General features: G+C 39.1%; 1 long non-coding RNA gene across 1 annotated transcript; it reads right to left on the bottom strand.

Annotated features, from left to right (window-relative positions):
* Positions 1-2,638: 2,638 nt before the first annotated feature.
* On the bottom strand, positions 2,639-14,855 carry LOC116912323. Its single transcript, XR_004389445.1, has 3 exons — positions 14,608-14,855; positions 13,042-13,207; positions 2,639-2,779 (listed from the first exon to the last, which is right to left on the bottom strand). It is a non-coding gene; the product is annotated as an uncharacterized LOC116912323 (long non-coding RNA).
* Between the last annotated feature and the right edge of the window lie 8,344 nt (positions 14,856-23,199).

Below are 23,199 nucleotides of genomic sequence, written 5' to 3'. Positions count from 1 at the left end.
GTTACACAACATAAAAATTTAAGAGTGTGAACATAGAATATTATAGGTGATTTTCCTCCTTTTGTTGTATATAACTGGAGTTTTTAAGCTAAGTTTCACTATGGCATTTCCAAGTAGATTTTGTATTGGTTTGCCCCTTCCCACACTTCCCTCCCCTTATTCTCACCTTCCCCTCACTATAACCCCATTCTGCTTTCACATCACATCTATTTCCTTATCTTCCCCCTTACAATCTATTTTCACATCTCTTGTGGTCTTTTTTCTAATTTTATGACCTATAAGTTAATATCTAGCATTCCACATATGAAAGGAAATGCAACTGGTCTTTCTGCATCTGGGTTACTTTTATTTACATAATTTCTAGTTCCATATATTTTCCTGAAAATAATTTTATTTTGCTTTATATTTGAATAAAATTCCTTTGTGTGTATTCACTTTTTGCATTCCTCTGTTCACAGGTATCTAGGCTTAATCAAATTTTCTTACTTTTATGAAAAGTATAGCAACAACCATGATGTAAAACTGTGTCCATGTGGTAGAGCTCAGCGTCCTTTGGTCATATTATAGTTCTGTTGTTAGGATTTGGGAAATTTCCATGCTATTTTCTATAGTGTCTGTACCCGTTTACATTCCCATCACCAGTGAATTGTTTGTCTTTCCCAGTATTCTCATCAGAAGTTGTGACAATTTTTGTGTTGATTTAGTCCTTCTGCCTGACATGATATGGAATCTTCAGTTTTCAAGTTTCATTTTCATCGTGGTTAAGAAATTAAGTAACTTTGTAAAATGTTTGTCATTCATTTGTGTTTTTTATTTTGAGAACTGAGTAGATAGTTTTCAATAGAAAAAAAAAGCTTTCTAAAGGAAAACTCGTATCTTTGAAAGTGATCAAAAGCAAGATTGAGTGTGAGTTTTAAATGTCTCACCAGAAACTTAAGGGAATGATTAGAATCTCTCCAGAAAATGAAGAGATTCATACAAAAATTAATTCTAGTAGAGAGACAGAGGAATAGTATTTTGGGGACATCAGAGAAATATCCCCTCCAATAGCACCATAAATTTTGCCCCTGAAGAGCCAAATGGTCCCAGAAGATAAAGCCTGTCTAGGAGAGAAGAAGCAAAGAGGTCCTCTTGCTCTTTACAAAGTCAGCAGGTGTTCTCCTTAAGAAAATACTTAAGAGGTAAGAAACTCAGGCTGTAAAACAGGGCACAGAAATGCCAATGAATTTCTAAAAGAGGATGAACACATCAGATCCGCTTTTAATTAGATATTTATCTTTCATGAAATATCTTCAAGACCTTATCAATTAAAGGCCAACATCTAGCAGGGCTTGTAGAATATAAAGGAATCCTCTGGAAAGTCAAATCTCTGAGAAGGGGTCAAGTCTAGTTGGTAAACCTGGGATATGTAGGTTCCAAGATGTGTAATATGGGTCACAGGCTATAGCAGCCATTTTCAGCTTCAAGGTTGAAGATCTCTCTAACAAGGCAACCTTAACCTGGAGCAATTTCTCCTCCTCTTAGAAAAGGCAAGATTTATCCATACTCCTAAATCTGTTTGTGTCTCCAGACTAAGAAGACTTTGGGCTTCAATGAAGCAAGTGCCCAGAGGGCTTCAGAACAGTAGCAATGGCTCTTGCTCTTTTGAGGTCTCTTAATATATGCCTCACACTTGATGTGCATTAACTTGATCCAGGATTAATCAATCTTTCCCTGAGCCCATCAGAAACACCCCTGGAACTGAATAATCCCTAGAAACTTTTCATGGGAGAATAACTTCTTACTTTTCTCCAGTCCCAAATAACTTATATGTGGTCTCCATACTAGTTGGCTTGAGTTGCTGTTGAGATCATATGGCTTAACCCATAAAAACTAGGTTTCCTTAAGACTAAGTCATAATAACCTCAACATTGACAAGCCTACACAGTTAGTGTCAAAAGAAACTTTTCTATAAAGCACAAATTGATGTCCTGTCTTGGTTTGGGGGTGGCAGCAGGTGGGAAGACTAGAGGAGGGAAAAGAGAAAATGAATTCATAAATTTTATGAACACTTTTTTATTTTATGGTTTATGTATATGTTATGTATATTATATATATATATGGTATGTTGCAAGTGTGTGATTATGTGTAAGGTGTATTACATCTGTGTGCATTCACACACACATGTTTGCACACATGTGTTCCATGCTGCATGTGTAGAGGTCAGATAACAATCTTGGATGTCAGTCCTCACTTTCCACCCTTTTTGAGACAGAGACCCTTTGTTGTTAATTCACCACTGCATATGCCATGCTAGCTGCCCTTCAAATTTCCAGGGGCTCTCTTGGCTCCACCTTCCATCTCATCACAAAAGCACTAGGATTACAGATGCATGCTACTGTATTCAGCTTTGTATGGCTTTTGAAGATCCAAACTCAGGCCCTCACACTTGTACACCAAACACTTTACCCACTAAGTTATCTCCCTAGCCCCATATCTTCATTTCTTACTGGACCACATTCATGCCACTCTATGACCTTATTTTTCTTACCTCTCCAAAGGCCCTACCTCAAAATTTTGCCATATAGGCTTCAACAGAGGAGCTTGGAGATCAGTCTACCAGCGCTTTAAGTTTGCTTTCCATCCAAGGACTTACCTGAGCCATTTCACCTTCCGATAGCAATGAGGAGCTACACAGGAATGTCTGCGTCATTCTTGTCCATATCTCTGCCACTGATTCTTGTGATCAGAGTGAATCTGCTGTGCGACTGAGTCCACCCTCAGGCTGACTCCTGAAAGTCTATAACCAAAGCAATATTAAAGTCATTTTGAATTGTCTTCCCTTTTGTTGAACTCCTGGGGCATAAAATACTGTACAATTATTCAAATTGATCCTTAATAGTCTTCTAATTCATGAGGCTGTAGTCTTAAGAAGAGATGCTATCTACAGAGTCCTATAAATTATTTGCATTTTATGATACTCTAGGTAGTACGCACATTGTTTATGTTTTGCATTTTGATTTCATTACTTAGGCTTCCATAAAACCACTGTAACAGGCATTTTGCACAAAGCACTACAGCAATTACAATTCTTTGAAATTTTAAAGACCACATTGAACTACTGGGAAGTATACTTAATATTATATTGTTAAAAGTCAATTGTGGAACAACTTGTAGTTTACCTAAATAAATTTGCATTGGTTGAAAGGACTCAGTTCAACATTCATGAGTCAGTTAACATAATGATAATGTACCACATTAACAGAGTGAAGGGAAAAGACAAATCATTCCAATCTATGTAGAAGACACATTTTATAAATTTTGGTGTCCATTTATAATCAAAGAACTCAGCAGCCTATGGATGGAAGGAGGTCACTTCAGCATAATAAAAGCTACACATGAGAAATCACAGCCAGTATTGTGCTTGGGTTGAAAGATTGAAATTGTTTCATATATGTTGCAGTTTAAATGAGAATAGCCCCCATAGGCTCATAAATTTGAATACTTGTCCCTCAGTTGGTGATTGTATTTGTGAAGGATTAAGAGGTGTGGCCTTGTGGGAGGATATGTGTTACTGGGGACAGTATACCCCATCTCTCTGTCTTCTTCTCTTCCTTCCTTCCTCTCTCCCTCCCTACCTCCCCTAATAGCTGTGTCTCAAGATATGAGTTCTCAGATACCGCATCAGCATCAGGCCTACCTTTTTGCTTCCGTGTTCCCTGCTATAATGGTTACAGCTCTAACCGGAAATGGCGATTCCCCAAATAAATGCTTTCTTTAAAAGTATTTGGTCATGGTGCTTGACCACACTAATACAAATGTAACAAAGACACTAGAGATCAGGAATTTGGTGAAGTTGTCCTGGCTTGTTACTGCTAGAAGTCCTATTTGGATAAATTGGAAAGAATAAATAGACAAAAAAGGTTTCCAACTCCTACTTAGAGAAATTGGAAAGAATAGACAAACCAAAAATAGGAATTAAAGTTTCCAAAGTAAGAAGGAAAACATAAATTACCTTTTTATATTTTGAGAGTACATTATCTGAAGAAAACTCAAAGCACTGTGTACATGGGAGAGAGGGAGAGGGGGTAATGAGAAGAGAAGAACAGAGACGGAGTGAAGAGAGAGACAGAGGAGGGGAGAGAGAATAAAATTAGCAAAATTTTTCTGTATTCTGGCTGTGTCTCTCAACCTCATAGGTAGCAATTAATAGCCTAGTAAGAGCACCAGTGGAAGGGGAAGCCCTGGGTCCTGCTAAGACTGAACCCCCAGTGAACGGGATTGTTGGGGGGAGGGTGGCAATGGGGGGAGGATGGGGAGGGGAACACCCATACAGAAGGGGAGGGGAAGGGGTTAGGAGGATGTTGTCCTGGAAACCGGGAAAGGGAATAACAATGGAAATGTAAAGAAGAAATACCCAAGTATTTTTTCATCTTTATTAAAAAAGATAAAGATGAAAAAAGATTAGCGAAATTTTATAATGTCAAATAACAGATACAAAGCAGTTATTTTTAGGCACTAAACATAAACAGCATACAGAAAGAAAATTATGAAAACAATTATATTTTAAACAGCACCAAATAGAAGAACTACTTAGTAATATTTTAATCAAACAGACAAAATTCTTCTTACATGCTGAAAATTCTAAAGTGTTGGCAGGAGACATTAAAGGCAATTGCAGATAAAATAAGGTACCATGAGCATGGGTTGGAAAACTTAACATCTTTATGAGATCAATAATGCCCAGAGCAATTTAAAGATTCACTGAAATTGCTATCAAAAGCTTCCAAAACTTTGTATTGAAATTACAAATAAATGCATTCCAGAATTCAGATGGGACCTAAACTGGCAAAAATAATCTTAAAAGGAACACAGTTGGAAGTCTCATATTTCTTGATGTAAACTTCCTAGAAATCCCCTGTAGAGTGGTTGAAATCTAAAGGGTCGATCAGTACAGAGCACAGAACACAGAATGCAATGCATGTAGTTTATTGTTGTTAGCATGACCAAAAACATCATTGACTGGACAAGGTCCATTCCTATTGACAAGGGGTAGTAGAAACAGCTACCCATAAGCAAAAGAATGCACATAGGCTCTTATGCTTCGTACAGAATTCATCTTTGTTTTAGTTTTCTGTATGTTTTTCTTGTATGTACTTGTGATACACATGGTATACACTCATGACCTATGTGAGTAGAAGAGAGTGTTAAATTCATGGAGCTGGAGTTAAGGATGATTGAGAGATACCATGTGGGTTCTAGGAACCAAACCTGAGTCCTTCCAAAGGACAATAAGTGCCCTTAGTCTTTGAACCATCTTTCTTGCTCTACAAAATTAATTTAAAGTATTTTTAAAAATCTAACATGAGAACTAAAACTAAGAAATTCTTAGAAGAACAAAACGGTGAACTCTATGGCAGTTGATTTAAATAAGGGACTAAAAGCACAGACAGCAAAAGAAAAGATTCTTTAACTTCATTAAAATTAAAATATTAGCATGCATTTGAGGGCATATACAGAGTAGAAAAAAATCAAGAATGAGGTCAAAATATTTGGGAACTGTACCTAACATAGGATTAAAATTCAGTTTATAATGAACACCCATAACTCAACAGCAACACACATATACACCAAGAATCTATTCTAAGTATAGGCAAATGGCCTAGACAGACATACAGATTACACAATAAGATCTACAGATTATCAATGAGATATGAAGACATGTTAAACAGCATTAATAATTGGAAAAAATTGAAAGTCACAATAAGGAGTCTTCTTCCCATTGGTGTGAGTAATGCAAAGAAAGAAAGAAAAAAAAGAAAACAAAACGGAAGTGTTAGTGAGGCTGTGTACTGCTGGTACAAACTGGGAAAGCTACTGTGGAAAGTCATATGGCTGGTCTCCAAATTAAAATAGAATTACATATGATCCACATGTACCTTAGATTTGTGTCAAGAGATTTGAAGTAGATGACAGAATTGTTGGATGTCATACTAGTTTCAAGGGCCAAACAATTAAAGTAACTTCAGTATTTAAATGAATGGATAAAAATAATGAGAAATACTTGTAAAATGGGAATATTGTTCAACCTATAAAAGGAAAGAAATTCTAATGTCTACTATAGTGTTGATGAACTGGGGGACTGGATGCTAAGTCTAATAAATAAATCCTAGAAAAGCAAGTGATAACTCATTCCATTGCTCTGAGATCAGAGAGAAACCAAAGAAAGCAGAGGAGAGACAGAAATGGTAAGGGCAGTTACTGGGCTGAGGAGAAGGCCACAGAACGAGTTGCTTGACAAGTAGAGAATTTCAAACTACAGACATGACAAAAATTGAGGGGCTGTGTCGTAGTGACAAGCACACAAAGATGTTCAGACACGTTTTGTCACTGAACTGCACATTTAGAATCAGTTACAATGGTAAATTTTGTTATTTGCACTTTACCACAATAAATGGACAATAAAAAATAAAATATGATTCTCTTTTCTACAACTGCCTGAAAAATATTTATTTATTTATTTATATTTTTGTTTAAAAAAAGCATTCTTATGTGAGACTGTTGAAAAGATTTTTCAATCAGTTCATACCTTTTCAAAGCTTAATTAGACTGCCATGGTTTTATTTCCTTAGCCCCTTGCTTTAGGCGCTCTATCCCTCTACTGTCCTCTTGCATGTACATTAATTGGAAAAGGGGACACAGCTGATTCATGTGTTTTTATCTCTAGATGTGGAGAGCAGAGGTGAAGTGGAATTAATCAAGCCACTGTTTAATTTCCAGGGCTTTCTTCAGCCTCTTTGATTGCAGACTTCTAATGCACATCTACTTACTAACACAGATGAGGTAAGAGCCACTCAAGTTTCAGAAAAGGCAGGTTCACCTTGAGTGTGATGGTGGTGGTGGTGGTGGTGGTGGTGGTGGTGGTGGTGGTGTAGTTTCTTTGTCCTGATGTGTGACTGCTGGTCATTCTCACCTCAGTCTGACTTGCTGTGCACAAAGTCCAGAGTGAGCCTCTCCATGCTGAGAGTTAAATCTGCTCATGACAGCTGCTACAGAGACTGGACTTTCGGACAAGCAGCCACACTTTGGGCCAACCTCTCTTTATCCTGGTGCTTCTAGGCATACAAGGGTGCAGGTATGAGTGGTGGAATCTGGCCTCAGACAATGGTACCAGGCCAGGTCAGAGGCCATCACCTGGTAGGACTGGAGAGTGGCACCAAGAAACCTCATCAGTTTGGACCAAAGTTCATCTACCATTTCTCTGGAAGCTGAAGCTGTGATTGGAGCTGGGATAGACTGGAGTGATTGCTTTATACCTGACCGTAATCATCCAGACACTCATGATGCCCAGGAAACATTAATCTTCTCTCTTTCTCCCATTTATCAAGATGATCTGGGTGGAGAACTTAGGTTCTACCTGGACCTTCATGCAAGCTGCTTTGTGTTTCCAGGACATCTTCTCCATGCTTTTCAAACTGTTACGAATGCTTTACTCTGCTAGTCAGATGCCATTTTCCTATCAGCAGTACTACTACACTGCTTTCTCTATAGAGGTGAATGACACTGACTCCCTTTCTGTCACCTGCACTCCTTCCTTTTCTTGTGATTGGAGTGTTTGTGTCCAGCCCCTCTTTATGGAATTGAAGCAATTGAATTGTTGTTTCCTGTACCTATCTTTTTATTCTAGTCATGAGTCTTTAGAGTTGGTATGTCTGTCTGTCTGTCTGTCTGTCTGTCTCTCTCTCTCTCTCTCTTCCTCTCTCTCTCTCTCTCTCTCCCTCCCACCCTCCCTCCCTACTCCCCTCTGTGTGTGTGTGCGCACATGTGCGTGCATGTGTATTAGGCATGACTGTTATCATTTTTAGCTTTGTGGGCTGGCCTTTTAACAACTACTTCTGCATTTGCAAAACCATAACAGACACTATAAGGCCAATGATTGACACTAGCAGTACTCCTAACAAAACTATGTTGAAAAGTACCCAGTGGGCTAGGTTTGGCTTCATTCAACTGGTATAGATGCTGGTATAATAAACATTGAAAAATGACTTGTATCAAGCTGGTTTCATTTGTGATGAGTATACCACACAATGAAAAATTAAGGTCCCCATTCCATATGTCATCTCCAGAAGCCTGGTGCTGTGTTTTCTTACTTAGGCCAAAACAGCAAATCTATGTGACAGTGGAAAACACGATGCTATCCATGCACTCAGAAATGAGTTGTTCCTTTAGTAGTTACTGGGGGATTCTGGGCTTGTCATATCATGCTTTTCGGCCTCTGATCTCTAGTTTAATGGGTTACCTTCCTGTACTGGAGAACTACAAGTGAAGGTCAAAATGCTATCCCCACCTTGGGGAGCTTTATGACCTAACATGCTAGTTTGTTCTAGTATGCTTTATATTGCTGTGATAAATACCACATCCAAAAGCAACCTTGGGAGCAAAGGGTTTATTTGTCTAACACTGCAACATCACAGTCCATCACTGAGGAATGTACGAGCAAAAACCTGGAGCAGGAACTGAAGCATGGACTACAGAGAAGGTCTGCTTACTGGATTGTTTCCGAAGGCATGCTCAGGTTGCTTTTTTTATAAAACCCAAGACCACCTGTCCAGGGTTAGCATTGCCCACAGAGGGATGATCCCCTTCCACATCAGCCATTGATCAAGAAATTTCCTACAGGTATCCTTATGGACCAACCTAATAGAGGCATTTTTCTCAATTGGGATTACCTCTTCTCATATGATACCAGTTTATGTCAAGGTGACAAAGACCAAAACAGCAAGTATGTAATATATTCTGTGTGGTGCTATGTTGTTGTATTGTTCTGTTGTGCTCTATTGTGCTGTGTACAGAACTGTGCCAGGTTATGTTGCTGTGGCCTGATGCTGTGTTATGTAAAAGTCTGTTTTCAGTCATTGAATTTTTGAGCCTGTTCACTAGAATATTTTCCTACAAAAATACTGTAATGAGATGTTTTCTTCTTTCCTTTTATTCTTTCTTTCCCTCTACCTTTTGACTGCAAGTTCATGAACCAGATTTCACCAATCTATTATCTTCAAGACAAGTTATGCTTTGGATTCAAACCTTCAAACTTTACAAAGTTTGGGTGATACACAAGGGCTGACCCTTGGAAAAGCCCAGCACTTACACCATTTGAGGATCTTCTTCAAATAAAGGATTATGAGGCTTTAAATACAGAAATTGGATTCTATAGCCATGGAGGTCAACCTTAATCTTCCTCAACCGGTGGTTTGTTCTAGTTCACAGCCTCATCGAATGTCTCTATCTCCCTGCACAAAACACGTATACATTCTTCCTGAGCCCAGCGATGCTATGCATTGCCTTTGGTAAGTTAGATGGAATCCCCCCCCCAAATTTGTAAAAAGCTCTTTTTGTCATTCAGTCAAATACACTTTTAAAAATATAACCCTTGAAATTTTGGGGGTTGGAGAGTTATGAATATGCAATTTGAATAACAAATAAAACCTGTTTGGGGAGGAGACTGCCATATGTACCATCTAAACATCTTCCTCTAAGGATTTTTGCAATCTTATCAGTAAGCATGACATGAAAGAAAAGTGCTACTTGTGGGATTAGTGGAGAAGAATAGCTTATCTTGATTGAGTGCAAGAATTGTGTGGCCAATGGGAACCTGTTGTTAATGACACCAAGGTTGTTCTCAAGCCCTGTGTTGTCCCCAGTGCTCACCAACATGACAGGCTCAGTTGTCCCTATGGTAAGCCAGTTAGAAGGAAGAGAGACGGCTATAAGCATTAACAGTAATGGTTCTAGTTAGGCACTGTGGTCGTAGGTAAATTATGCTGCTTTTTGATTTCCAAGTACAACTAGTGTGTGTGTGTGTGTGTGTGTGTCTGTCTGTCTGTCTGTCTGTCTGTCTTGTGTTTCAGACACTGTGGCTGGTGCTTGATCAAAATGACATCATGACATTGTCTCCATAAACAGGTAGATAGACTGATTATGATTTTAAGAAAATTTTTCAAATCTTATCTGACATTCAGATCTGTCTGAGCTAAAAGTGCAAACAGGAAGCTACTTTTATTCTGTCTTCCTTAGAGACAAGAAATAATATAAAAATAACCCAGAAAGCCACAAACATAAAATAGAACTTTGTGCTGACTTTCTCTTCCTGTGCATTCGAGCCCTATGCTTGACATCCTCTTTCAGCCTGGCCTTAAACTTGCTAGGATAACATCATTCTAGATTTTAGAAAAAAAATGGAAAACAACAACAACAGCAAAAGTCAGAACCAAACTAAGAGCGACAATGGTGTTCTACAGAACATCTTAAATGTTTTAGAAGTTCAATTTGCTTATTTTTGTATGAATCTATTAGTCTTTGGGAAGAAACCAAGACATATTAAAATGCTGGCCTTGCATTAGTTCTTGTTTGTCAGTTGAAACCGTTCAGAGCTTAAGTAGTTCCCTTACTTCTGAAGCAAAATTAGAGTTTATCAAGAAAAGGTCATAACATATATTAAAGGTCAACATTAAGAGAGTAGAAAGAAAGAACGATAGAAAGAGACACATACGGAGAGAAGAATATAACTTAACAGCACATTCCAAACACAGAACTGAGCTTCTCAGGAGAGTTTAACAATGTGTCTAGATGTGATTTGGGTAGTTTTGAAGTTATAGTTTTCAGAGTCTTAAAATATTAAGCAAAAATACTTTGTCATCTTATTTTTATATAAGATACTTTCTTTAGAAAAATGGGATTATAGGGTGATTTTTGCCATAAAATGGTCAATATTAATTTTCAACTTGACAAGATCCAGAATCAACCTAGGCACCAAGCTTCCTGCATACCTGTACAAAGTTATTTAGATAAAAGTAGTCTCTGGGTATGCCTTGAGGAATTATCTTTATTTAGGTTAATTGAGGTGAGAAGACCCATCCTACAGACACTATTCTCTGAGTCTCTACCCTGACCTGAGGAAAAAGGCCAAAGCTGGCTACACAGAAGCAGTCACTGCCCTCTGCCTTTAGACTGTGAAGCAATGTGACCAGTGGATTCAAGCTCCTGATGCCTTGACTACCCCACTCTGAGGGGCTGTGCCTTTAAAGTGTTAACCAGAAACAACCCTTCTTTCTTATGTTGCTTTTGCAGCATATTTTATCCTAGCAACAGGAAAACTAATACACATCCTAGAGTTAGTGTTCCTATAAATGGTGATTAGATAAACACTTAGGACCAAAGACTTGGAGGAATCTTAGTGTCCACAAGGCCAGGAAGTCAAGGTGTGTATTTTGACTGTAAACATGGTTGATAATCATGATTGTCAGTGAGCAGGGATGAGAGGCAGCTTCCTGTTGCCATGCACTCTTGGTTATTCTGTCCTTCCCACCCTTATGAGATTTCAATTCTACTAATATTAAGATTCAATGATGGCCAAAGTTTACTTCTCTGAACTTCTTACTCTTAAAGGTGGAACAAACCATTTTGAAGCAAAAAGCCCCAACCTGAATAATCTAAGGGGGACATGAAAAAATCTAAACTTGAGGATTTCATAAATATGGGCAAAAAAGCACACATAAACAATAAAGATTAATCCTAACATAGAAGGATTTTATTTTATCATGAGTTGCTTGAGAAGCATTGTATTAGAAATCATAAAAACTGAAGGTAGCATCTGAGGAAAACCATGGCTGACTGTAACACACTGAACAGTTATCAGTATTTAGTTTTACAGAATTCTGTTTCAATAATGACACAGGTTACCCTTCATGCTCAGGACAAAGCACCTGATGCCATCTGGTTTTGGAGGATGACTGTCCTCATCTCAACATTAGAGCTTAAGAGTGAGGTCGCTGAACTGTAAAATAAATACAAGCTGACTGGTACAACCATTCTGGAAATCAGTCTGGAGGTTCCTCAGAAAATTGGACATTGAACTGCCTGAGGATCCAGCTATACCTCTCTTGGGCATATACCCAAAAAGATGCCCCAACATATAAAAAAAGACACGTGCTCCACTATGTTCATCGTAGCCTTATTTATAATAGCCAGAAGCTGGAAAGAACCCAGATGCCCTTCAACAGAGGAATGGATACAGAAAATGTGGTACATCTACACAATGGAATATTACTCAGCTATCAAAAACAATGACTTTATGAAATTCATAGGCAAATGGTTGGAACTGGAAAATATCATCCTGAGTGAGCTAACCCAATCACAGAAAGACATACATGGTATGCACTCATTGATAAGTGGCTATTAGCCCAAATGCTTGAATTACCCTAGATGCCTAGAACAAATGAAACTCAAGATGGATGATCAAAATGTGAATGCTTCACTCCTTCTTTAAAAGGGGAACAAGAATACTCTTGACAGGGAATAGAGAGGCAAAGATTAAAACAGACACAGAAGGAACACCCATTCAGAGCCTGCCCCACATGTGGCCCATACATATACAGCCATCCAATTAGACAAGATGGATGAAGCAAAGAAGTGCAGGCCGACAGGAGCCAGATGTAGATCGCTCCTGAGAGACACAGCCAGAATACAGCAAACACAGAGGCGAATGCCAGCAGCAAACCACTGAACTGAGAATAGGACCCCCGTTGAAGGAATCAGAGAAAGAACTGGAAGAGCTTGAAGGGGCTTGAGACCCCATATGTACAACAATGCCAAGCAACCAGAGCTTCCAGGGACTAAGCCACTACCTAAAGACTATACATGGACTGACCGTGGACTCTGACCTCATAGGTAGCAATGAATATCCTAGTAAGAGCACCAGTGGAAGGGGAAGCCCTGGGTCCTGCTAAGACTGAACCCCCAGTGAACTAGATTGTTGGGGGAGGGTGGCAATGGGGGAGGATGGGAAGGAACACCCATAAAGAAGGGGAGGGGAGGGGATGTTTGCCGGAAACCGGAAAGGGAATAACACTTTCGAAATGTATATAAGTAATACTCAAGTTAATAAAAAAAAATAGATAAATAAATAAATAAATAAATAAATAAATAAATACAAGCTGAAACAAAAGCACACTGCTTATTATGTAGTTAAAATCTAAGAACACACAGAAGAAGCTCCATGCTTACCTGATTTCCTTTAATTTAGTTGATAGTTTTGTGGTGGTTCTTGTGAATACACGTAGACTGCTCGTTCTCTTGATTAAGATGGCCCATGACTCTCTCATATTCCTCCCCGGTGACTAACACAAAACCCAAAACATAGCATCACTGGTTAAAGACATAAACCTGTAGACTAATAAAAAAGGAAGGTCATTTGTACATAGCATGTTCACGTTGCCATTTTGAAAACTGTAATGATAGTTTGTCAAGCCTAGCCCTTCAAGAACAGAACTGTGTCTTTTTGAAGAATTGAATCACACCAGTCAAGAACGACTGCTGCTTGGTCTGAATATTGGAAGTATAATGACTTTGAAGTGGTGTCTTTCTTCCACTTAATGATCCTAAACATTAAAGAAATTGGAATTGGCAGGGTCTATGGGGCTACTGTTCTTTAACGTCCTGGGGCTTCCAAATGGTGGCTTTATGCTGCCAGTTAGTATAATATTAAAGATTAATAGGCAATAAAACAGAGACAGGTGGCCAACCATAAGTTGTCATGAACAGCACATGGGAAACAATTTCCAGTTTATGTTGCTGGATAAGACAGTGATTGGCCATAATGGCACCTTGGTTTCACAGACTGGCTTCCTCAGAGAACCAAAGGTCCTTGAGCATAAGGCTTCCGATCTTACTAACAAGCATCAGTGATGACACTTTGATGATAAGAAAAGTCCCCTGTAAACCCCTATGAGCTTAGCATATCAGTCCCCCACTGTTTATGGCCAATGGTATTTGAATGAGCCCATTAATCTAACAAATTGAGCAAGTGTCAAGTCCAACACTGTACACAGGCCTAGCTACTGTTACAGAGTTATGAAGGGCTTTTTACAGCTGACACAGTATGCATTTATTTTTCAAAATAATCATGTTATCTCCCAGAGGATGACAAGCATCTTTTTTCCAGTAGAGTCCAGGCATCTTCCCCAGTGGATCTCAAACATATCTTCCCAACAGAACCTATGTATCTCCTCCCAATGGAGCCAGGTATTTCTCCTAGTGGAACCCAGACATCTTCACTCAATAAAGTCTAGGCATATATTCCAATGACTCTCAGGTATCACCCAATGCAACCTAGGCATCTTCCCTCACTGTAGCCCAGGCATCCTCCCCTACTGTAGCCCAGGCATTTTGCCCTAGTGGATCTCAGTCATTGTCCATCAGTTCAGCCCAGGCATCTTTCCATATTAGAGCCCAAACATCTTCTCTCTGTGGAGCCCAGGTGTCCCCCTCCAAGAGAGCCAATGTTCCTAGTATCTGGCTGATATTACATATAATTGGCCTCATGTAAGATTCAAGCAGTCCTACCACATTGGAGAGGAATGAGTAATCTGAAAGGATACACATGGATGAGTCTTGTACCTACCTACCCTGGATGTGTGAAAGAGAATACCAATGTTTTGCCCTCTGTTTCCATGATCCTCTTTAAATGTAAGAACGATTTGTTTGATTTGCATAATTGTGAAGAATATTTGGAATATTGTATGGAAAGTGCTTTAGTATGTAGCTGGTGTTAAATAAATATTTAATTCTTACTTGTTTAAAGTTCAGGGTCATGTGCTCTCCTTGTTCCTTTTAGCTCTGGGCAGAGTTTCTGCTGAATAGAATAAAGCAATAAGGAAGAGAGGGAGGAAAAGTCAATATCGTTAAGTCATGTGAGTCATTTTTTAGTAGCAGAAAAATAGGAAATCTAGAAGTAGTCAACTGGAATCCGAGAATGTTAGATTTGAGACATGTTAATAGGCATTTCTTATCCAAGCAAAGGAAGGTGAATGTATGAACAGTAGACTGAGAGTTACTCACCTGGGGTGAAGGTCAAAGCTTTGCATCCTATGCCTGTCATTTCTTAGCTCTTTAATACATGTTTGTTAGTTTGTTTGTTTTAATACATGGCTAATCAGAATGCGTCATCTTTTGGGGTTTTTTGGGTTTTAATTTTTAAATTTTTCTCAACTACAAACTTTACATCTTCATGATCAGTATCCATCTTTAAAAAGCAAGAATTTGTTTTTCAAAAGATCCACTTATATCAATCAAGTCTGTTGGCAATTGATTAAAGAGTCATAAGCAGTCACCCAAAGCAGTTACGGGGACAAGTACCTTGTATTTGGTGCTGCTGGCACAAACTTTCTGGAGCCAGAACTGTTTTTGTATATCTGGAGTCAGTGGGCTAGGATGCAAACCTGTACTTCATACTTGGAGAGAAGAACATCTTGGTGGACGTAGCCAGAGGTTTAAAATGCTTCATGGGCTAATTAGTTTACAAAATTTTAAAATGCACTCATAAAATAACAATTTTGGACATTTGTGAATACAATCAAGTATCAACCTATAACAAAAATATCATTTCATAACCAAGCAATGGCGACACATGCCTCACATGAGTTCCAGAACTCAGGAGGAAGAGGCAGGTGATTCTCTGAGTTTGAGGCCAGCCTAGTCCAGTGTGTTCGTGGACAGCCAAAGCTACACAGAGTAACCCAGTCTCGAAAAGCCATGTGTGTGTGTGTGTGTGTGTGTGTGTGTGTGTGTGTGTGTGTGTGATATGTGTGTATATAGATATGTCATAAAGGGCATTTAGTTGAGAGTTGGTGCCTAAAAATTAACAGAAGGAAGCACACACATTTCCCTTCTACAGGACAGCCAAGGTTGCTCTTCTCCACCCCTGACCACAAACCTTTCCATGATGAGGTCCTCCCACACAGCCATTAGGATAGACTCTGCTGTCTCCCATGATCTTGGTGGCTGTGAATGTGGCTGGTCTACCAGATGCTTCCCATTCTTGGGGGTTTCTCAACCCATTCTGCCCAGCCCACACTTCTACAGTTTCTCGCCAAGCTCTCCTCAGTCACTATGGTGGACATGCCATCTGTTTTCAGATAGTATTGTAGCTGTTCTAACCAGATTTAATATGCATTTTAAAGAATTATATGTATGCATGTGTACATATATACATATATGTGCTCTATATGCATGTGCAAGGGCATGTCTATAATTTCTAATCAATTCTCCTTTATTATTTCTGATGTCAGAGTTCTCATTGTCTCCTGACTCTCAGATGCTTTTTGTCTGGTTTCTCGAAGCAGGAATTTGAGCAAAGAGAAATCTTATTTAGAAAAAAATGATATCCAAGTTCTTAGATAATTTCAAAGAAAGATTACATAATTTAGAGGAAACACAGTTACAGGAAATATAATAGGGAAATGGACTAGAAACTATTTCTGAACTAGAGATAAGGCAGACATAATCCAATGATCAGAAATACTGAGTGTAAATCAATCCTCTGTCCTAGCAGAATTTCTTTAAATGCTTCGAAGTGTTTTCCTTTCCGGGGCAGGCTGAACTTTCTTCTTAAAGTTTGCATTTGCCTTGCCCCCTATAAATACAACTTTCTTCATGGTTTAAAATTCCAATTTATTGTTTATCATAAGTCAGTCACTTCTTCCTGTGAAGATGTAGAGCCCTACAAAGTTAGTAAGCACATCTCCATCTAAAGCAATGGTTCTCAACCTTCCTAGTTCTCTGACCCTTTAACACAGTTCCTCATGTTGTGGTGACCCCAAACCATAAAATTATTTTCATTAATACTTCATAACTATAATTTGCTATTGATAGGAATTGTAATGTAAAGACCTGTACTTTTCATGCCAGGATCATTGGCCCTCAAAGGGGTTATGACCCACAGTTTAAGGACATCTGATCTAAAGTGAGAGGCTCAAAATTCATAGATCTGAAGTCGCAAACTCTGAGTCTCAAAGCTGAAGAATCAACAAATTTCTCAGCAGGAGAGAGATTTTAACATTAGCCTTTTGCCGTTAAGTCAAGCACCCTTGTCAAAGTATCAGATGCTTAACAAATTAAATGCTCTTCAAAAATTTATGAATATTTAACATATATCAGTTTTAGCCAGTGTGAACTGATGTTTCTGCGATGTTCAAAACCAGTCTCAGAGATTTAAAAATTACTTGATGCGGAATAAAAAGCCAAATACACTTAATTGGAGGAGAGTTTATAAGAGGAATGAGTACCATGTTTAAATGAAACATATTTACAAATCCTTCACCGGTAAAAGCAAGCCTCGTAAAACCAGATGAAGAAGCAGGTAATCACGTACCCCATACTAACGTCAATTAAAATTACTAGGGCAGAAGGATGGAAAAAGTTTGTGGGGGCTGCTGGAAGTGGATACACTAAATGGAAGAGTATGTAACATCAGCAAGTCTATCGATTTTTGGAGAGCTAACAAGAGTTAATGGACCAGAAAATGTGTCTTCATTTCCCTCATTCTGAGAATAATAGACTGTACAGTAATAGAAGCGTTGCTCAAATGCAATATGAAAACTCATGGGTGAGCCTCATCTGAAGCAGTGTTAGGAAAACATATGGTATTTATGGAAATGCTTCCCTTTGAATGCTCATAATTACAGAGTTCAGCTGCTTCCATGTGATACAAGCAAGTCTCCAATAAATAAAAAAGTGATAAACCAATCTGCCCACACTGCTCTGCACAGCAGTGTTAGGAACAACAGCCATTGTGAGAAGGACATCTCTGGCGACAACATCTGGAGTACAGAGCAAGTGATGGAATTTAATTCAAGTTCAACACTTCCAAATAATTTGTTCGGAGAGAACAACAGAGTTCATCAAATATAATGACATTTATGGGTGCACAGAATATATGGATACTTCAGGTTATAATTCTAGAAAACTGGCAACTTTATACTATAACCAAGTCCTTTTTTTTCAATTCAGAAGGGCCTGCCTTTTCTGTGAACTTATCACCAGATAAACAGGACCTGAGAAGGGCAAGAAAATCATCACTGGGACACAAAGAACCTTCTAAAAAATATGATTCTGAAAGATTTCTGCTCCCTAAGTTCAGATAAAATGAACCTGGAAAGCAGTGAGCAAACTCCACAGTTATGGAGTGTAGAGAATATGACCTATGGAAAGCCAGAGTCCCTAAAAGGCTCAGCGACTGAAGCGTGAATCTCCAGAGAAACCTGATGATCTGCTGGTCATACAGCAGCCTTCTAGAAGCTGACAAAGTAGGCAGAGTCCTCATTCTAGCTGAGCCCAGTGGGTTACGATTAGTCTGAGATAACCAGCAAGGCCCTGTTCTCCTCTCTAAGGATCAAATCTGAGATATTGATAGCTGAACCTGACCCCATGGACTGAATGACCAACAGAGGCAATCCACTAAGGAGCGCTCGTACTAGCTTGAGGAAAGAAGTGCAAACAGATGCTCTGAAAGGGTATCTACTGGCAAAACAAATGCTGAGAACATGGGAAGCTTAAGCGCGAGAACAGAATGATGGCCTCCAAGATTGCTTTCAGCAGAGAAAAACACATCAGAGCAGCAGATGCAGTTGACTCCCGTTACTGGAGTAGTTTGCTTCCAGAATAGCTGTGAGCAGTTAATGTTGAACCATTATGTCTCGGTGTTAACTGTTAAGCTCCTGGTCTTGTATAGCCATGCAGAACCCTTATGAATCCATATATGTTCATTGCATGTTTCTGTTTAAAAGCACCTTATATAGTAGATACTATAGATTCACTGGCATTGAGTGTATGACCAATACGGTTGATTTATGAACAAAACTAATGGGATACTATGGGCAGTGATGGCAATTAAACACTGTGATCAGGGCTATTCCAAACAGGAACACACACACACACACACACACACACACACACACACACACACACACACACGCAAAGCACAGATCACAACACTAATATAGTCATAAAGAAGACACTTATTAACAGAGGAGTACTTAAACAGGATGGCAGAACATGGTACTGTTTCATATTATCTGTGGGGGTTGTGTGCCTCAAAAGACTAACATTTTTCTTCATTCTGCATATATGTGCTTTAATTATAAAACTTACATTCTGAAACAGAATTTATGAATAAAGAGACTGAATTTCATATAGAAATATTTTTTAAAATGAAGAAAACTGATATCTGGAGGAGAATTACTTCTTAAGAATTTGAATGACCAAGTAGAAGAAATAACTTACCCCAGCATAAAATGGTGTAAACATTCAATTGTGACACAAAAGTTAAAAATGAGGATGGGGTTAATTTGCATATATTGCTACTACTATTAACAGAAGAATAAGAGACAGAAAGGAGTAACGATAGCATCAGGAAACAAATGTATTAAGTCTAAAGTCGAAAGTTCTATGCATGACTGACAAGAGAATACATTTTCACACAGCTAGCCAGGATTCTGGCAATGTTCTTTGTTTTTTAACCTCAGAGACAATGAGAAAATGTTTCAAGTTTCCATATAGAAAGGGAAATATAAAACTAAAAACCTCAAACTGAAAGAGTGCTTTTCTCTCTCAGCACCAAGTTACAGATGAGGCTTTGTCTGGCTGCTCTGAGAATGAACTCTGACCCAGACACAAGGAGGGAGATTTAGTTGTTGGTGAAAAAGAAAGATACCCATAGAAATATGTAGGTTCAGAGAGCATCATATTCATACACCTCGGCTGGAGGAAATGCTAAGTTAGAAACTCTAATCAAATAACGAGTCAATCAAATGGAAGACCTCAAGGCAGAGGAGGAATAAAACTGAGTACAAAACAAATAAAGATGAGAGAAGAGAGATAACTATGTAATTCCCTAAAGTCTTGGAATAATAGCACAAATGCCAAAAACATTCTGAAATGAAAGTCACATTCTACGATGAAGAATGCATAAGTTAGTGAGGACCAACTCCTTCTGTTAATGAAATTCCAAAGCATGAAATGTTCCAGAGAGGACTAATAAAATGGCTCTTAATTCTTACCCTTAAGTTAAAAAGAAATCTCTCGGGAACTGTATTAAAGGGCCTTAATGAGCAGAAATAATCGATGACATTATTTCAATATTACAGTAGAGGAAGGGGTATTTTTAAGCTTCACAAATAAGGGTTGGTGCTGGTATCGATGACAGCAGCGTGCATTCTAAAATATCAAGAGGCATTATAACAGCACCAGAACAATATAAACAAACAGAAGAAGGCTCTGAAAATAAAACAAAAAATATTAAATGGTGAAAGTAATATGTAGGTACTCTGAAGTGAAGCATGCCCTCCTATAAGGAGGATGGAGTTTTTGAAGACTCAGGGAGGTAAAAGAATTCTAGAAACTTGGAATGCTCAGGAACCTTGCACAATTCAAAAAGCCACAAGGTCCTCGATGCTCCTTCTAGGGTTGTATAATCAGTAAACAATTTCTGGGAGATGAAAAGCTATCTTGCCAGGCGGCGCCTGCCAGTTGGAACAGGAGCTTCATGGACGTCGCTTTTCTGGGTCACCACCCATGCTCAGTGGATCTTTCCGTTGTCCAGTTGCCTTCGAGTTACACACACTCATATACATCATCTCCCCTCTGTACAGTAGGGAATCAGGCATCTGTTCACAAAGCTGGACTTGGTTAGAGTTGTTTTGTTAATCTTTCATCAGTGCCCCATCTGAGGTGAATAGACACTTGTTTACCTATTCCCAGAAAAAGTTTCACAATGCACCCGACTGGAACACTGATAAAACCAGAGATGAATTGGAGAAGAACAGCTCTGGAGTGCATATGACATTCAGCTGAGGCTTTCCAAGCTAGAGGCTGAGTATCTGGAGAGGTGGCGCTTTCACTCTGTGGTATGAAAAAAAATGCATCCTTGATGTAGAAGTTACATGTTCCCTGCTGTGAGTGATAAGGTATGTAACCAAGGCTGAGCTGCCCAGAGGGGGGCATGGGGAGCCCCAGAGTGGCTGCCTTCTTCTACATGGTGTGGAGTGACATGGCTTCTTGAAGTGTGGGGTCTTGCACATGACAAGTCATAGAGGGGGAAGATGGGACAGCAGCTGTGTCTTCTGTGCTGAGGCCAATAAAGGAATAGAATGGAGATTAAGGTGTTTAGCAAGAAAGAACTTGTTTATTTAGAGAAACTGCAATGGACAAAAAGACATACAGATACCAGCTTTCTCACCAGGCCTTGCTTTAGCAAGAAAGATGAGGGTAAGGAGACTGGGAAATGTTGCCTTTCTAATTTTTGCCATTGACAGAACACAGCAAACAGCAGTACATGTTAGATCTATTCTTAACAGTCTTTTCTGGGACCCAAAGACTTAGAACTTTTGAAAGCCCTGGACAATAAAGAGGAAGAGAAAGATAAAATTTACAGCATTAAGAAACTCCCTCTCAGGTCCAACCTTTAGTACAGAAGGAAGGAAAATATATGATCCTCACATTTGGATAGGGAGCTTAATAAAAGCTAACTGCTCGAGTTGGGAAGATAGCTTTAAATAAGACATGAGAATACACAGGAGAAAACTGAGTTCTGCACAAACAAAGAAACTGACAATTATAACCGTTTACCACATCCTGACACAAATGTTCCACAACCTTAAGCAATAGGAAGATCAACCCTGGTGGGCAGGATCCTAAAATACTTTAGATCTTAGCTCTCATTTTTTGAGGTCTCCATGAAAATTAGAGACTAGGAGATAATGACAGGAGGTGACATTAAGGAGGGCACTGGGTGTGTGTAGAGCAGTGTCTGATCCCATGTCACTGGCTCTGAAGACTTAAGAGAGAGAGAGATGTGGTTCTTCAACAGTGCCCTAGGAAATGTATCTTTGGGGAACATCATGATGGGATGCTGACTTCATAAGTCTAAAAAGGGTTCTGTGAACCTTGTTTACGCAAAGGCAAATGTGGACTGATTTGTGCCAAGCTAAGATTCTTGGGGGAGAAAAAGAAAACAACAGAAATCCAGATGCTGTGCTACTGAGCCTCTGAAGTCTTTAAAGTCTAGTGATAGTTGGCTGAAGAGTGAGTAGAAGAGCAGGACAAGTGAAAATAATTACAATTTTCCTAGAGGGAGACAACTATGCTCTCTCGTTCGACCTTCAGACGGTGCTGTGTACATTTCACCCCTGCAAGAAAATATAATAGCAATGAATTTTCTTCATCTAACCTGGGGCCCTTTTAGCAACTACACAGGCTCCGTGGAGAAATAATAGGCATGAAACGTGCTAGAGCCAGGAAGGCAGTTCCAGAAGTAGCCACAGCACATAGTGGTATCTAAGAAGAGCTCTTGGATAACAGAACAGCTGTGGTTTACAGCTGGAGAGGGTAGCAGCGCCTGCCAATTCTGATTTCTATATGCAACCTGGCTTTCTTGTGTGAAGAAAACAATCGACATAATTGATGGTGGCCTTTCATGCTATACTGGATCTTGCTGCCATCGTTTACTTTACCACCCCGTTTTCCGCTGAATCCCAAGACCTAGTAGTATTTTCTTAAAGTGCATGGCAGTGAGCCTTCAGACATCCTCTTCACCAAAAAAGGGCTTTCATTATATAATACAAACTGCCGAGTGACTTACGATCTACAAAAGCACCTGGAAGAACAGTAAAACAGCAGTGAAAATCTGAATAAAGGTACCATGTATGGTGGGGAAAAACACCTCCAAGAGATATATAGGTTATTAGATTAAAAAAAAATCCCAGCATTGAGGTGGGTTACTTCCTTTTAGGTTATTGTCCAGGTAAGACTTTGAGACCTTCCTCATAATGAAAGCTATTAGCAGTGGTGCAGATTTCATGAAACAATGACACAATAGGTCGCTAGTGCTGGCAGGGCCATATCCCTTGGTGAAGCTGAGACTGAACTAAAAGTACCCTTTACAATGGTTAGCTTTCATAATGCCAAAAGTTGGTAAGTAGCCTATTGGAAGAGAACTGTTCACTTGACAGCTCTGGTCATGTGTAGATCATCCTATATACTGTACTACCAACATGTTAGGCAGAATGTACCCATTAGTACAATAGTGGCACAATTGTTGTGGATCTACCCAACTTCCCTACACTGTGATATAAGGCCTACTTTACCAAAACACACATGTCTGATACTCTCATCCAGGGCAAAAGCCTTGGAGGCCTTGAGCCTTGGTATAGAAGCAATCTACTATTTTTTGTCGAGTATGATAAGTCTATCAAATTGCCTTCTAAGTAGTTATGTTTATACCCATTAATTCTTACTGCTGTTAGCCTCAATCACAGTAGGCAAACTTCTTTTTGTAGGGAGAGGTTATTACTATTGAAACTCACAATTGCTCACCCTCCTAAAAATATC

This window comes from Rattus rattus, chromosome 1 (assembly GCF_011064425.1).
Source record: "Rattus rattus isolate New Zealand chromosome 1, Rrattus_CSIRO_v1, whole genome shotgun sequence".
NCBI classification, from domain to species: Eukaryota; Metazoa; Chordata; class Mammalia; order Rodentia; family Muridae; genus Rattus; species Rattus rattus.
The sequence above is the reverse complement of the archived record's forward strand: the minus strand, read 5'-3'. Positions and strand labels throughout refer to the sequence as shown.